Source organism: Carassius auratus, unplaced genomic scaffold, assembly GCF_003368295.1.
Source record: "Carassius auratus strain Wakin unplaced genomic scaffold, ASM336829v1 scaf_tig00215781, whole genome shotgun sequence".
Taxonomy (NCBI): domain Eukaryota; kingdom Metazoa; phylum Chordata; class Actinopteri; order Cypriniformes; family Cyprinidae; genus Carassius; species Carassius auratus.
This window is the reverse complement of record NW_020528242.1, coordinates 632,472-646,095: the sequence shown is the minus strand read 5'-3', so window position 1 is coordinate 646,095 and position 13,624 is coordinate 632,472. Positions and strand designations below refer to the sequence as shown.

The 13,624-nt window shown below is 34.3% G+C and overlaps 1 protein-coding gene and 1 long non-coding RNA gene across 2 annotated transcripts in view; one reads left to right on the top strand and one right to left on the bottom strand.

The window, feature by feature from the left end:
* The window catches only part of LOC113095785 (beta/gamma crystallin domain-containing protein 1), a 47,259-nt gene that overhangs the window by 30,431 nt on the left and 3,204 nt on the right, over nt 1-13,624 (bottom strand). The window lies entirely within an intron of this gene.
* On the top strand, nt 1,378-2,954 carry LOC113095787 (uncharacterized). The gene is made up of 3 exons (XR_003288412.1): nt 1,378-1,446; nt 1,544-1,644; nt 2,865-2,954. It is a non-coding gene; the product is annotated as an uncharacterized LOC113095787 (long non-coding RNA).

The window sequence follows — 13,624 nt, the reverse complement described above, 5'->3', positions numbered from 1 at the left end:
TTTTACATCCAGATTAATGTATGTATAGACATGTAGTGTGCGTGTGCGTGTGTGTGTGTGTGTGTGCGCGCGCGCATGTTTACATGCATGGTGGGCCGGTCTGGATGAAGTCCAGGGCTGATTTTTTGTCCCAGTCCAGCCCTGCTGCTCTAGCAATCTTTCTTCCAATGAGGATGGAGATCTGCCAGTGTTTTATGTAAACTGAAACGAACAATATTACAAGATGGAAAACCTAAACAAAAATGTTAAAAGATTTGTCTTGGCAATTAACTGAAATAAAACTGAAGTTGTATGTACTAAAATTACTTAAAGGAAACTGAAATAAATATATATAACCAAATAAATCAAACCAGAAAAAAGACAAAGTTACTAAAACCTAAACTAAAATTAAATCATATTTTATTAAATAATATAATGTTTATTTTCTGTTGATCATCTGTATGTAAATGTATATGAGTGTTTACATTATACACGTTTGTGTAGTTATAACAAGTTAATTTTTGTTATGTAAACTCTTATGTAAAGTCAATAATGATATAAAAAAATGACAAAAAAATTGCTTCTACAGCTGACATTTTTTATATTTAGATAAACAAAAATAAACCTTGCTACATTTGGCTAAATTTTGGGGCTTTGGAAGATTTGCAATATTATGCAGATAACAAAACATTTATTCCAAGTGCAGTTTAGTTGTTTCATTACTTTTTTATGTTGACACAACTTGAAGTTACTGAATTTGTTCATTCAACTTAAAATTTTAAGTTTTCACTGTCTTATCTAGTTTGAAAGTTTACTGAACTAGATTATTTGTCCTGTCAACTTAAAAAAATGTGTTGAATCAATTCTATAGCAATATCACATTCTCAACATCACTTATCACGAGATCTCGTCATTCTCGTGAAGGCCATTGAACACAGAATACGGTCGTCAGCTATACTGGTCAGCTTCTTCACAAAGTTTGGACATTTTCTCAGAATACAACTTAATCAAATATTTGTATAATTGCATTGCATTAATTGCATACGTTCAAAACTATAGGTTTTAGAATAACAGTAATAATAGCATAGCTGTATCTTTTATAAATAGCCATACAATAAGGATAAACACAAATGTGCTAAATTTCCTTTTATTTTGTTATAATTCTGTGTTGTGCCATTTAAAAACATTGTCTGGATGGTAAAGTTTGGCTTTCGTAATTAAAACAAACTTGTCAATACATTTGACTTTCTCTGTAAAGATTTATTTATACATTTATAATTATTTTACAGTGTTTTAACATTTTTCTGTATTTTTCATGTTTATGATATTTTGGAATGACTGAAGATCAGTGCAGAATTCAATAATCCTGTGGATGGATTGTAGCAAGTCCTTTTGCAGTTGAATCCATTAAAATGGTATGCAGACATAATGGAAATGACATTCACATTGTAGAGCTTGGACAAAGTTGTAAGTAAATAAATTCACTTTATAAATGCATAATTATTGGAGACTTTTAGCTTTATGATTGTAAGGCACATTTGAATTCCTTTTGTTTTTATTAAAGCACACAGGCTCGGAGCAGGAATTCATCAAGGACATGACTGTTGGGAATACAGTTGAGGATGACCAAACTGAGCACCATCAATCTGCAGTGCTGTGTTTCAGGTAATAGAAGAAGAAATCTTGATGATCTGGGTTTGTAACATGTTGTGGGTTGTGTACTGTGTTAGACTATCTGGGACTTGTCACAGAAAGAAACTCATTCAGGTTTAGAATAACTTGAGGTTTAGTAAATGACCATTTTCTTTCTTTTTTGGGGGGGGGGTAAACCCTTTTAAGAATATGTAGATATTTGCATTGGAAAACAGCTTCATAATTTTTCATTCAGTTTTATTCCTTGAATTCTATATAATTGGTATTTAAAAGGTCTTTATAAAGTATTGAATTTATTTCATAAAACCAGCAGAAACCCTGTTTATGGCACATTGGCCATTAGCAACTTAGCTTAAAGGGTTAGTTCACCCAAAAATGAAAATTAGGCCAAGTTTTACCCATCCTCAAGGCATCCTAGGTGTATATGATTTTCTTTCAGACGAATACAATCTGAGTTAAATAAAAAATTGTCCTGGCTCTTTCCAAGTTCTTTAATGGCGATAGACAGGTGTGTTTTATCTCAACAGTCCAAAAGTAGTCAAATAAAATGCACCCATCTATCCATTAAAAAAAATCACCCCCCTATTGTTATTATAAAGCTTGGAAGAGCAGGGATAATTTTTTTATATAATTAGATTCGTCTGAAAGAAGAAAGTCATACACATCTCCTATGCAATGAGGGTGAGTAAAACATGCATTTTTGGGTTAACTAACCCTTTAAGAGTCATGCTTTCCTCTGGAACATGCAGTGCAACAGACTATCATTTAAAAGGAATAACTCTTTAAACCTATATATTTTTTTGATCATTATTAAAATGGTGGGACAGATTAGACAGTAAAACTAATGTTGCATTGGTTCTGTCACATTTTATGACAATCAGAAATCATGTAGAATACCAGTGAAGAAAATAATTTCCGGAGGTGGGTTCCGGAGGTGTATTCCGCTTATTTTACCATTGTGATTTAAAGTGTTTGTGTTCAGCAGAACAAAGAAATGTAACAGTTTCATACAGGAAGTTACTTTGAATGTTTGTAAACAAAACAGTTGAGGAGCACCATTTACTTTTGACTTTCATGTTTGGTTACAAACATTTTTCAAAATATCTTCCACTTGATGACCATTTTCACTTATTGGTAGCTGTCCTTTTAACAAAACACACAACTTTAATAGTGTATGTACATATGTGGGTTCAGTTGATATAAATTTAATAAATAATGTAATATTTTCCCAGTCATCAGGTGAAATTGAGGATGTTGTGAAAGAAACTGATGAGGACATTCGGATTGTAACTGAGGAGCAGCAATGTGATGTGCTTCCCAAGGAATAACCAACATTGCTCTCATATGGACATCTTGTCATCACTGACATCTCCCATGTCCCCAAGGCATTTGGACTCCTAATGGGTCTGTATGTAGTGAACATCCACTAACTTAAGTGCATGAAATACAAAAACTTGTGAAGAACAGCTACTCCCACCATGTGCTCACTGCTCACCATTGTTGGGAGTGAATGTACAGTGCTCTCTCCCTCCTTCAATACCATGACTGAGGTTGTCACGGTTCTTGAATTCACTGCCTCATCCTCTCTGTGTGTGTTTGGTTGTGTTGGAGGTGTGGCAACTGATTGCCAATCACCTGATCACCACCAACAGCTGCAGTCACTTTCACCGGCCTATGTTCTCATCTCACTTCCTGTCTTTGTCAGATCGTTTGGAGTTTGTTGTGAGTCGTCCTGTCCTGTGGCTGTCTTGTTCTCACGTTATTGTCCTGGTTTCTGTGTTGTCTTCATGGTCGTTCCGTTCCTCGTGTTCCACTGAAGACTGGTTGCCCATCTGTGTCCCTGTGCTGCCAGGAGAGGACCATCATGCACTTGCTTCTATCGGACCCACCGCTACAACTCTTTGCCTTCTCAATAAAGAACTGAGATTTCACTCGCTACTGAATCCTCCTTATTTATCCTGAGAGAGGTGCTCTTGAGCAAGGCACCAAACCCCCAACTGCTCCCTGGGTGCTGCAGCATAAATGGCTGCCCACTGCTCCGGGTGTGTGTTCACAGTGTGTGTGTGCACTTTGGATGGGTTAAATGCAGAGGACGAATTCTGAGTATGGGTCTTTACTTTTACTTTTCAATGTTCATGATGTGTTTATCGGCTCTACAGCAAGTTTTTTCATATAAACTAGGGGTTTTTTTCTTTATTCATTCACTGTATTTTAGAATGCCCATTAAAGTCTCATTTTCCTATACAGTAATGTACACATTTTCCTTCAATTTGACAAGTGCTTTTGCTTTACTTTCTCTGTTTCTTGTTTTAGGAGCACTAAATAGCATTATGATGTGGGAGAGTTTGGAAACTTTCAAGATCCTTCTGATGTTAACACTTATGTCTGGCCATGTTGCGCTATGAAATTTAGAATTTGACGGTTCAGATCTTTGTGCTTCCATGTGCATTTCATTCATATTTTATTATACAGAAGTACAGCACACAGATTTTTTTGTAGCTAAATATGATTGCTTTTGCCTTATCTATACATATAATATCTTGGTTTCTCATTTTGACCAATAAAATATTGTTGGGGGGGTGCATGTAAAGTTGTGCAGGGTTAACATGCAGAGTTTAACCTTCTGATTTTCATATTAAGGTATGAAATTATATAAATATAATAAAGGAATTGAAATGCAACTATTTGTTTCTCAATCCCATGCCAAGGTTATTTATTATACATCACACTTTCAAGTGTCGGTTCAAATCTTTAGACGCATGTGTGTGTGTTTGTATTTTGCAATTTGCCAGGTTATATATGTGTGAGCAATGAAACCCAATGCATCTGTGTACAAGGTCCACATTTAATGTTTATGTTTATGTTATGGTTGTGTCTGAAATTAGTACATAAACACATAAAGCTCTTTTTTTTTTTTACTTTCATGTATAAAGCAACATTGTGAAATACAGATTTAAAGGAACAGTTCACCCAAAAATTACACTTTTGTCATTATTTGCTCATTCTTAAGTTGTTCCAGACTTTATAGCTTTCTTTCTTCTGTGAAACATAAAGCAGACGTGCACCAGTCAATAGTTTGAATTTAATAAAAGTAAATAAAGAGCCAAGCTGTCAAACTTTAAAATATCAAAAAAACTCTATAAAGGGATCATAAATGTTGTCCAGATGACTCGTGCAATGTATTCCAAGCCATACAATGTCTCTATGTAAAGAACAGACCAAAATTCAAGTCATTCATAAAACAAATGAGATTCATATGGACCATTATTAAGTTGTTTTCTATGACAGGATTTATGTGAGTTTTTAAGTTTTTTTTTTGTCATTTTGGATGATAGATCCCATTCACATTCATTATATATATATATATATATATATATATATATATATATATATTTTTTTTTTTTTTTTTTTTTTTTTTTACAAAGAAATTGTGTGTGTGTGTGTGTGTTGCACAGAAGAAAGAAAGACATACAGGTTTGGAATGACATGGTGATTTTCACATTTGGGTGAATTATTCCTTTAAAATAAAAAATATGACTACAAATGAGATTAAGTGTAATTAGGAACAGTAAATGTGACCAGAGACTCAACTTTTGGCATCATAGTACAGGTGTCTAAGAATGTGACAAATTAGACATGATGAGCTGTTGCACATTAGCTGAGCCTCACCCTTCATCACATAAAATGCTCCCATAACCTTTCAGGATGATTTAATTTTACACACAAATGCACACACTCAAAAAACACTGAATATTGTAACGGCATTAAAACAGTGTGACCTGGTCAATTTCACACCTTTTTTTATTTTCTTAAAACATCAAATACATTTTTCTTTTTAAATGATTATTGTCCCAAAGACAGAAATATATTTGTGTGGTAATCGATTGAAGAGCCTTGTTAAATGTAAACTTCCACTGTGGCAAATGCAAACCCATGACAAACGTAATGTGGAAATTACAAAAATAAATATTGTAATTATATGTTATCACTTTATAATAAATACATTTTATTAAAGGTGTGTGTGTGTGTGTGTGTGTGTGTGTGTGTGAGTGAGAGTGACAGAGAGAGAGAGAGAGAGAGAGTGTGTGTTTATTATATAGAAATAAAATATAATCACAATATTTTTGTAATTTCTATCTTATTTGATCATTTACTGGAATATGTAGGAAAGACCAACAGCGTTCCTGTTGCTCAGTGGCAGAGCATTGTGTTAGCAGCACAAAAGGTCATGGGATCAATTCCCAAAGAACACATATACTGATAAAAAAATGAACTGTAAGTCGTTTTAGATAAAAGTGTCTGCTAAATGCTTGAATGTGAATGTAACAGGTTTAGGTCTCTCGTTAAGGAGAGAGATAAGACTCATGTGTTTAAAGGTGAATTGTTGTGATAGAAATACTAATCATAACACTAGTTTTGAGTCTTACTGATTGGGCTGTGAGGAAACCTGTGACATATTTAAATACCATTGCACTGGTATTTATATAGCACTCCAATGTACGTAAAAAGACATTTTGCCACAATTGGTTCTAATGTTTGTTTAACCATGATATTTCAAAACAAAGTCACTCTAGATGTCGCAGGCCTATAGGGTCTAACTCAATCTGACATAATGACATTATTATTAACGTAGCAGAGTTGATTTGCTCTTTTTGTATCAGCAGCCAATGAGCTTGCTGCTCAAAGATTCAAAAGCAAGTCTCGGTACTTGCTCTGTAGTAGCAGACCAAACACCTTGACATTTCCATGTATAATACCATACTAAACTATCATAGAGTTCATGGCAGAACTTCTTTTATTTTAAATCAGAAAAGAAAAAGAAAATAATTATTTTACTTTACTAGTCCCCTTACATGGATGCAGTGCAAAAAACACAGTCAGTCTTCTATTTTATATAAGACTTTTAAAGAAAGTCATTCTGTTACCTTACTAATCCTCTCACAAACAGGCAGTACAAAAAAAAACAGTCAGGAGTCTGAACCATGTCAGATGTATGTATGGTTAAGTTCTTAAGCCAACCAAACTAATTCCTGTAAGTGTTTTTCCTGTCAGCACACGTCTCCCTCTGTCTGCCTTCACCTCCCTGGGATTATGTGTCTCTTATAATGTTTCAATTTTTGGTTTTGAACGTCGCTTTCTCCACTTTAGATGTGGGTTTGATATCCCCACTAAATCCTGATTTAATATAAACTGTGTGGAAAGCAGTACAATGAATCTAAGAATCATGTGACAGACATCTTATAGAGTAAATATGAGTATTTTCCTTCAGGTATTTTGGAAAGCATTTCCGAAAGCATGCCAACATTCAGCCAAACACATTCAAAATGTTGAAAACAAATTTTGTTGTCCTGAACAGGGTTGTCATGAACAGAATTTACAGAAACTAACTAAATGTCTATCCACCCTTGATACACTCTTAAAAATAAGAGTTCCTTTAAGTAGCATCAGTGGTTCATTGAAAAACCTTTACATTCATTGAACTCTTCCGTTCTACACAAGGATATGAGAGTTAGGTTACAAATCTTTTAAGAAATCTGTTGATTTATTATCGTAGATGTACTATAGTTAAATAACTATAAAATTGCTATAATTACCTTTGTATTGAATAACTGTATAATTGCAAGGTATTTTTAGGCGCTGTAAATAGTCTTAGTGCATGATTAGATTCAAGTGAAGCTTACAGAGAATTGTCCCTACTATAAGGGCAAAATTTTATTTGATAGTATGCTGAATTTTTTTTTTATTTACAGTGTTTACACTTCAACCTCTTGGGCTGGATCCCCTAGAGCAGGAACACAATTTGTGCCTCTAATACAGGTGCATCTTAATAAAATAGAATGTCGTGGAGAAGTTAATTTATTTCAGTAATTCAACTCAAATTGTGAAACTTGTGTATTAAATAAATTCAGTGCATACAGACTGAAGTAGTTTAAGTCTTTGGTTCTTTCAATTGTGATGATTTTGGCTTGCATTTAACAAAAAAGCCTTCACAAGGAGGGTAAGCCCCAAACATTCAATGCCAAAGAAGCTGGCAGTTCACAAAGTGCTGTATCCAAGCATGTTAACAGAAAGTTGAGTGGAAGGAAAAAGTGTGGAAGAAAAAGACGCACAACCAACCGATAGAACCGCAGACTTATGAGGATTGTCAAGCAAATTTGATTCAAGGATTTGAGAGAACTTCACAAGGAATGGACTGAGGCTGGGGTCAAGGCATTAAGAGCCACCACACACAGACGTGTCAAAGAATTTGCTGAACCACAGACAACATCAGAGGACTCTTCCCTGGGCTAAGGAGAAGAAAAACTGGACTGTTCCCCAGTGGTCCAAAGTCCTCTCTTCAGATGAGAGCAAGTTTTGTATTTCATTTGGAAACCAAGGTCATAGAGTCTGGAGAAAAGGGTGGATAAGTTCATAGCCCAAGTTGCTTGAAGTCCAGAGTTCAGTTTCCACAGTCTGTGATGATTTGGGGTGCAATGTCATCTGCTGGTGTTGGTCCATTGTGTTTTTTGAAACCAAAGTCACTGCACCTGTTTACCAAGAAATTTTGGAGCACTTCATGCTTCCTTCTGCTGACCAATTTTCTGAAGATGCTGATTTAATTTTCCAGCAGGATTTGGCACCTGTCCACACTGCCAAAAGCACCAAAAGTTGCTTAAATGACCATGGTGTTGGTTTGCTTGACTGACCAGCTGAGCAAACTCACCAGAACTTAACCCCACTGAGAATCTATGGGGTTTTGTCAAGAGGAAAATGAGAAACAAGAGACCAAACAATACAGATGAGCTGAAGGCCACTGTCAAAGAAACCTGGGCTTCCACACCACCTCAGCAGGGCCACAAACTGATCACCTCCATACCATGCTGAATTGAGGGAGTAATTAAAGCAAAAGGAGCCCCTACCAAGTATTGAGTCCATGTACGGTAAATAAACATACTTTCCAGAAGGCCAACAAGTCTGCTTTTTTTTTCTCTGTCTTATCTAATTTGTTTTTGTTCATCACAAAATCATCACCAAAGACAAAAAAACAACTTTAGTCTGTGTACATTGAATTTATTTAATACACAAGTTTCACTATTTAAGTTGAATTACTGAAATAAATTAACTTTTCCAAGACATTCAAATTTACTGAGATGCACCTGTAATTAGAGCCTTTATTCATTCTGATTTCTGTGAGATGTGTCTGGGCCAGTTGAAACATCACTTAGTGATCTCATAACTCCTCTTAACAGATCTAGTTCTGTGTCAGCCTGTGCAAGTGTGCATTTCAGAAACATTATATTGACATAAAGATAAGACGAAAATATGCATGATATGGAAAGAAATTCCCAGATTAAAATATCAGTAGCAAGTTACCAGAGTTTTATCAGTAGACAGATAACTGCAACAAAACGAACCATAAATCACCTTGCAATAGCAAATGTATCAGTTACAAAGTAAAAAATAATTATGACATTATTAAAAATAAAAAAGCATAACTTTTTAATGTCAGTGATATACCAGACAATAAAAAACATACATCATCAATTGAATGAAAGCTGCTTTCCTCATATCTTTAAAAAGATGGCAAAACAACATGAATGGTGTTAACTGTCGTCCTCTGCAGTTAGAGACAATAACTTCCAGTTTTAAAGCCTGCCTTTATTATTATTATTATTATAAAAGGCGCTGATGAATCAGATTTTTAGTAATTCTCCTCAAAAGTCACAGGAAATACAATAACAAACCGTATTCGAAGAATTAAAACAACTTTATAACTGGTTTCCCTAGTTTTATTAGGAAGCTTTATTAAATCACAGCTCAGATCATTGATCAGCGAGAAATACAAACATACGAAAAGCATTGTATTATATAGACTACAATGTGAAGGAGTTTTATTTTGCTCACTGGGTCGTTTCCCAATCACTCTTTGCACATTCCTGCAGCATGAGTCTGTGTGCATATAGGAACATGCAGAGCACCCTAAGACAAAGAGCTTTTCAGACAAATAGTGGGGTGAAAGTCAAGACAGAAACCCTCCAGCTTTAACATTCTGGGTTTGTTTATTCTTGTTTAAATCTGTTTTTGGTCTGTTTTCTTGTCTTGTTCTCTGTTTAGCTCATGTGATCAGTTTTCTAGTTGGTTATTGGTTGGTTCTACTCTCCTTCGTTCTGTGTCTGCCTGTTTGTTTCTATACCTTCTGATCGATCAGAGTCCTTAGTTTTCTGTGTATATAAGCCCTCACTCAGTTAGTTCAGGGCTGAGCTCTGGGGCTGAAGCGGACTCTGAACTGATGTCTGCAACATACTTTGATTATAATTCCTCAGTTGTTGTGTAAATCAACATCCTTTTTACCATGTCAAAAACAGCTATGTACACAGCGACCTGTTTCAGCATGTCTATTTAAATGCTATTTGTAGCATTAGATTTTTAGCAAAACATGCCTTGAATTGTCCCTTGTTCAGAAAGCAGTCTGGAGTAAAATTATTTGCACAGCAGCAGACATAAATTAATTTAGGTGTATTCACTGGCGCATTACCATCAAAAACAAAACTAATCCACTGCGTCCTCAGTGGCTCTGATGTCAGGAGAAATGGAAGACTTCAATGTTCACTTTTACGTCCAATGACAAAACACTAACATTGCTTATGAGTCATTGTTATTGCTACAGCTGTTCAAGCGCAGAGAAAATAGAAGACAAGAGTATAACTAGCTGAGGGCAGAAATATGCTAATACAGGATGGTCCATCAGCAAACAACACCAGAGCCCGAGCAGTATGACATCATTTTGCTCAGAAAGTCAAAACGGATTGATAATTGATACTGTTTAGGTTTTTGGATGATTAAATATTTTTTTAATTGTAGGGTGGTTTTGTCCACACATTGCTAAGATGCAAACCATAAAAGTGTAAACTTTGAAAAGTGAAAAGGTTAATTTTGCATCCGATGTCCCTTTTAACATTAGTTAACAGAATATTATAACAATGCACATTACTTTTACAGTGTTTATTAAACTAGGAATATGTTAATTCTTACATGAATTAATACATATTTTACATAATAGAATAACATTTGCTAATACTCGTAGTCGTTAAAATGCCCCGATACCAAACGCTGATCCCACACAGCATGTGATAAGTGCCATATTTAGACAAAGAAACACTGACAATATATTGGGTTTCTGTACTCAATATTTAAAAAAAATATCGGTATCGACAAGTACCAAAAAGTATTGTATCAGGTAAGTACTGGAAAAAGTGGTATGCGGTGCATGCCTAATTTTAAACAAACATGAATTAAAAATTGACAAAGGTATAATCTTCAAATAAAATAATGTTTTTCATTGTTACTTCATGACAACTAAAGCACTCATTAATGTTAATAAACTTTATTGCAAAGTGTTAACAGTAAAATGTTACTGAGATATAGACAATATGATTTCCCCTTGATTCATTAAAAAAAGTCATCAAAAATGCAACAACAAAAAAAGTCAGGATAATAGTGTGTGCTGTTTGTTTTTTGTGTTGCCTTGGCAGCAGTTAATTTAAAGCAGAAACCTGAGTCATTTATGTCAAATACAGAAAGAAACCCTGAAATGTGTCAACTGAATACAAACACATGGGTTCTTCAGACAAAAAACAAGCAGTAAAATCAATGGAAAAATAAAAGGAAGACGTTCATGCTTAAAACTCCAAACTCATATATGAATGTTCTGAGTGGAACAAATCAATTCTATTTCTGCTTGCACATCCAGATGTTTGCCGACCACAGTGAGTCACTGCTCCTCCAGAGCTTTCTAATATATGCCAGTTTTAGAACAAATCTGGCAATGGTAACAATTACTCTCTGCTGGGATCCTATCCATGCAGGATTTTTGCTTAAACCAAACACACTGTACAGGTTTGGCTTGTGAGAGCCTAAAGTTTTAAACACATAACAAATATAGCCAAAAATCTCAAAAACAGACTTGCAGGTCATCTGCACTTGCCCATTTAAACAGCTCATAAAATCGGCCAAATCACCCTTACAATAAAAAATGTTATGGCCAAATTCTGTATCAAATATTTGCTGCAAACAGTGCAACTTAAACATTTCTTCTTTTTTTTTTTTTTTTGCTTTATGAGCATGTTTTGTTTAAAATCTACTGATATCAATAGGTTCGTGTGATGATTAGGTTTAGGTTTGGGATTAGAAAACATCACCTCTGTATAAAAAATGTCATCTAAGAGCTGTCATCACTATAGTATAACCACCGTTAAGTGTGTGTGTTCTGTAAGTTTGTTTATGTCATGTCATCGAAGCTTCCAGCAATATCAGTCATCATTATGAAGAGCTGGATTTTTCTCAACCCCCACCTGCCTGCAACACACACACACACATGCCCTGCCCTGCCCAAAGGCAACTTTAACCATGAAGCACACACAGTAGCTCCTTCTCATGTCCAACTTCTCATGTCCAACTGATCTGTGTTTCCACACAGTGTTCATAAACCATTTGGCTTGGCTTTTTAATCACCTGCAAAATGCTAATTAACCTATTGTGAGCCACTTTACATTCTCAAACACTTGCCAGGGTTCTAATTGTACACAACAACCACTTGACTTTGTACTGGTTAAATCAACAATAACTGAGCAAATAAGATGATAAATCAATATAATTTGTCATAGTGAATTCAAGCTACTTGTTTCTATAAATAGACAAAACATGCATGTTTTGAAAAACTTGTAATACTCTGTTCTGAAGGCTGTGACTCTTGCCTGAAGTAGCAGGAAATTCTTGCCAGTGTTCTTCATTTGTAGTCACTGATGACTTTACATCCTTTAATATTTGTCTTTAACAAATTATGCATGTTATAACCTATAGTCAAATCAAATTAGGCTTCTGTTTTGTCTCTCTTATATCATCTGTTATGAAAGTGAGGTGATATATGACTTATATCATATCACTTATATACAAGATTAAATAGAAAACAAAGAAGATTAAATAGAAAACAAACTGACAAGTGCAACAGGAAAAAAATTAAAAGTGTCTTGTGATTGAAAGGCATCCAACTGAATCCGTTTCTACTTCCTGCAGCAATGCTAAGTATTATTTTCTTATAATTATAAATTAAGTTTAACAGTCTTAATGACCAAAGTCAGAAACATCTCCAAAATACTAATTAAAATGTCAAATGTACAATTTTTTTTAATTATAGACAATAATTGTTATTTTAGGTCTTATCCAGCGTAAGCTCAGATCAGTCAGTTCAGAAAAATAAATTTAAAATCTGTCCTAATCAATAGAAAATATGTTGATAAAAATATTGAATCAAATATTTGGCAATAATATAGCATAATAAAAGATTTATAAGCAATTTTTTTGTAGACCTATCATTTTTGACTGGGAAGTGTAACAAATTTTTTTATTTTTTTATTTAATTATTTTTATTGTTATACCCTGTGTGAGCAAAGTCAGTAAGCTTCAGTCCAAAGCGTGAACATTAACTAGCATTTCCAGAAAAAGAAAATCCTCTCCAGATTACAACATAAATCGTTTTCATGGTTAACCAAACTTTAAAAGAACATTTGATATTATAATTTTACTATAATTATAATTAACATTTTAGGAGCATTACTTTTCAATGTTCTCTGAAAATTCTGAAACATGTAGAAAATTATTTTTTAAATGTCAAATGAACGTCCAACCAAAACATTTCCGGAAAAAATATCATGAATGATGTATAAATTATGTTTCTGTGCTAATGTTTTAAGAACATTATTAAATTGAAGATAACAAACATTATATTAATGTTACTGAAAAAACATTTGATCATAACTTTGAAAGAAACTTGCCAGAACGTTAGTTCTGCTTGTAAGACCACAGCACATGTGACTAAAGTAAATCCATAAAAAGCATCCAGCTTGTGCAGGAAGAAACCTGCTATCAAAATACAAGGATGTCACATTAAAGGGGGGGTGAAATGCTGAGAAATACTGAGTTTTTTACACTGTTAAAGAGTTGGATTCACATACTA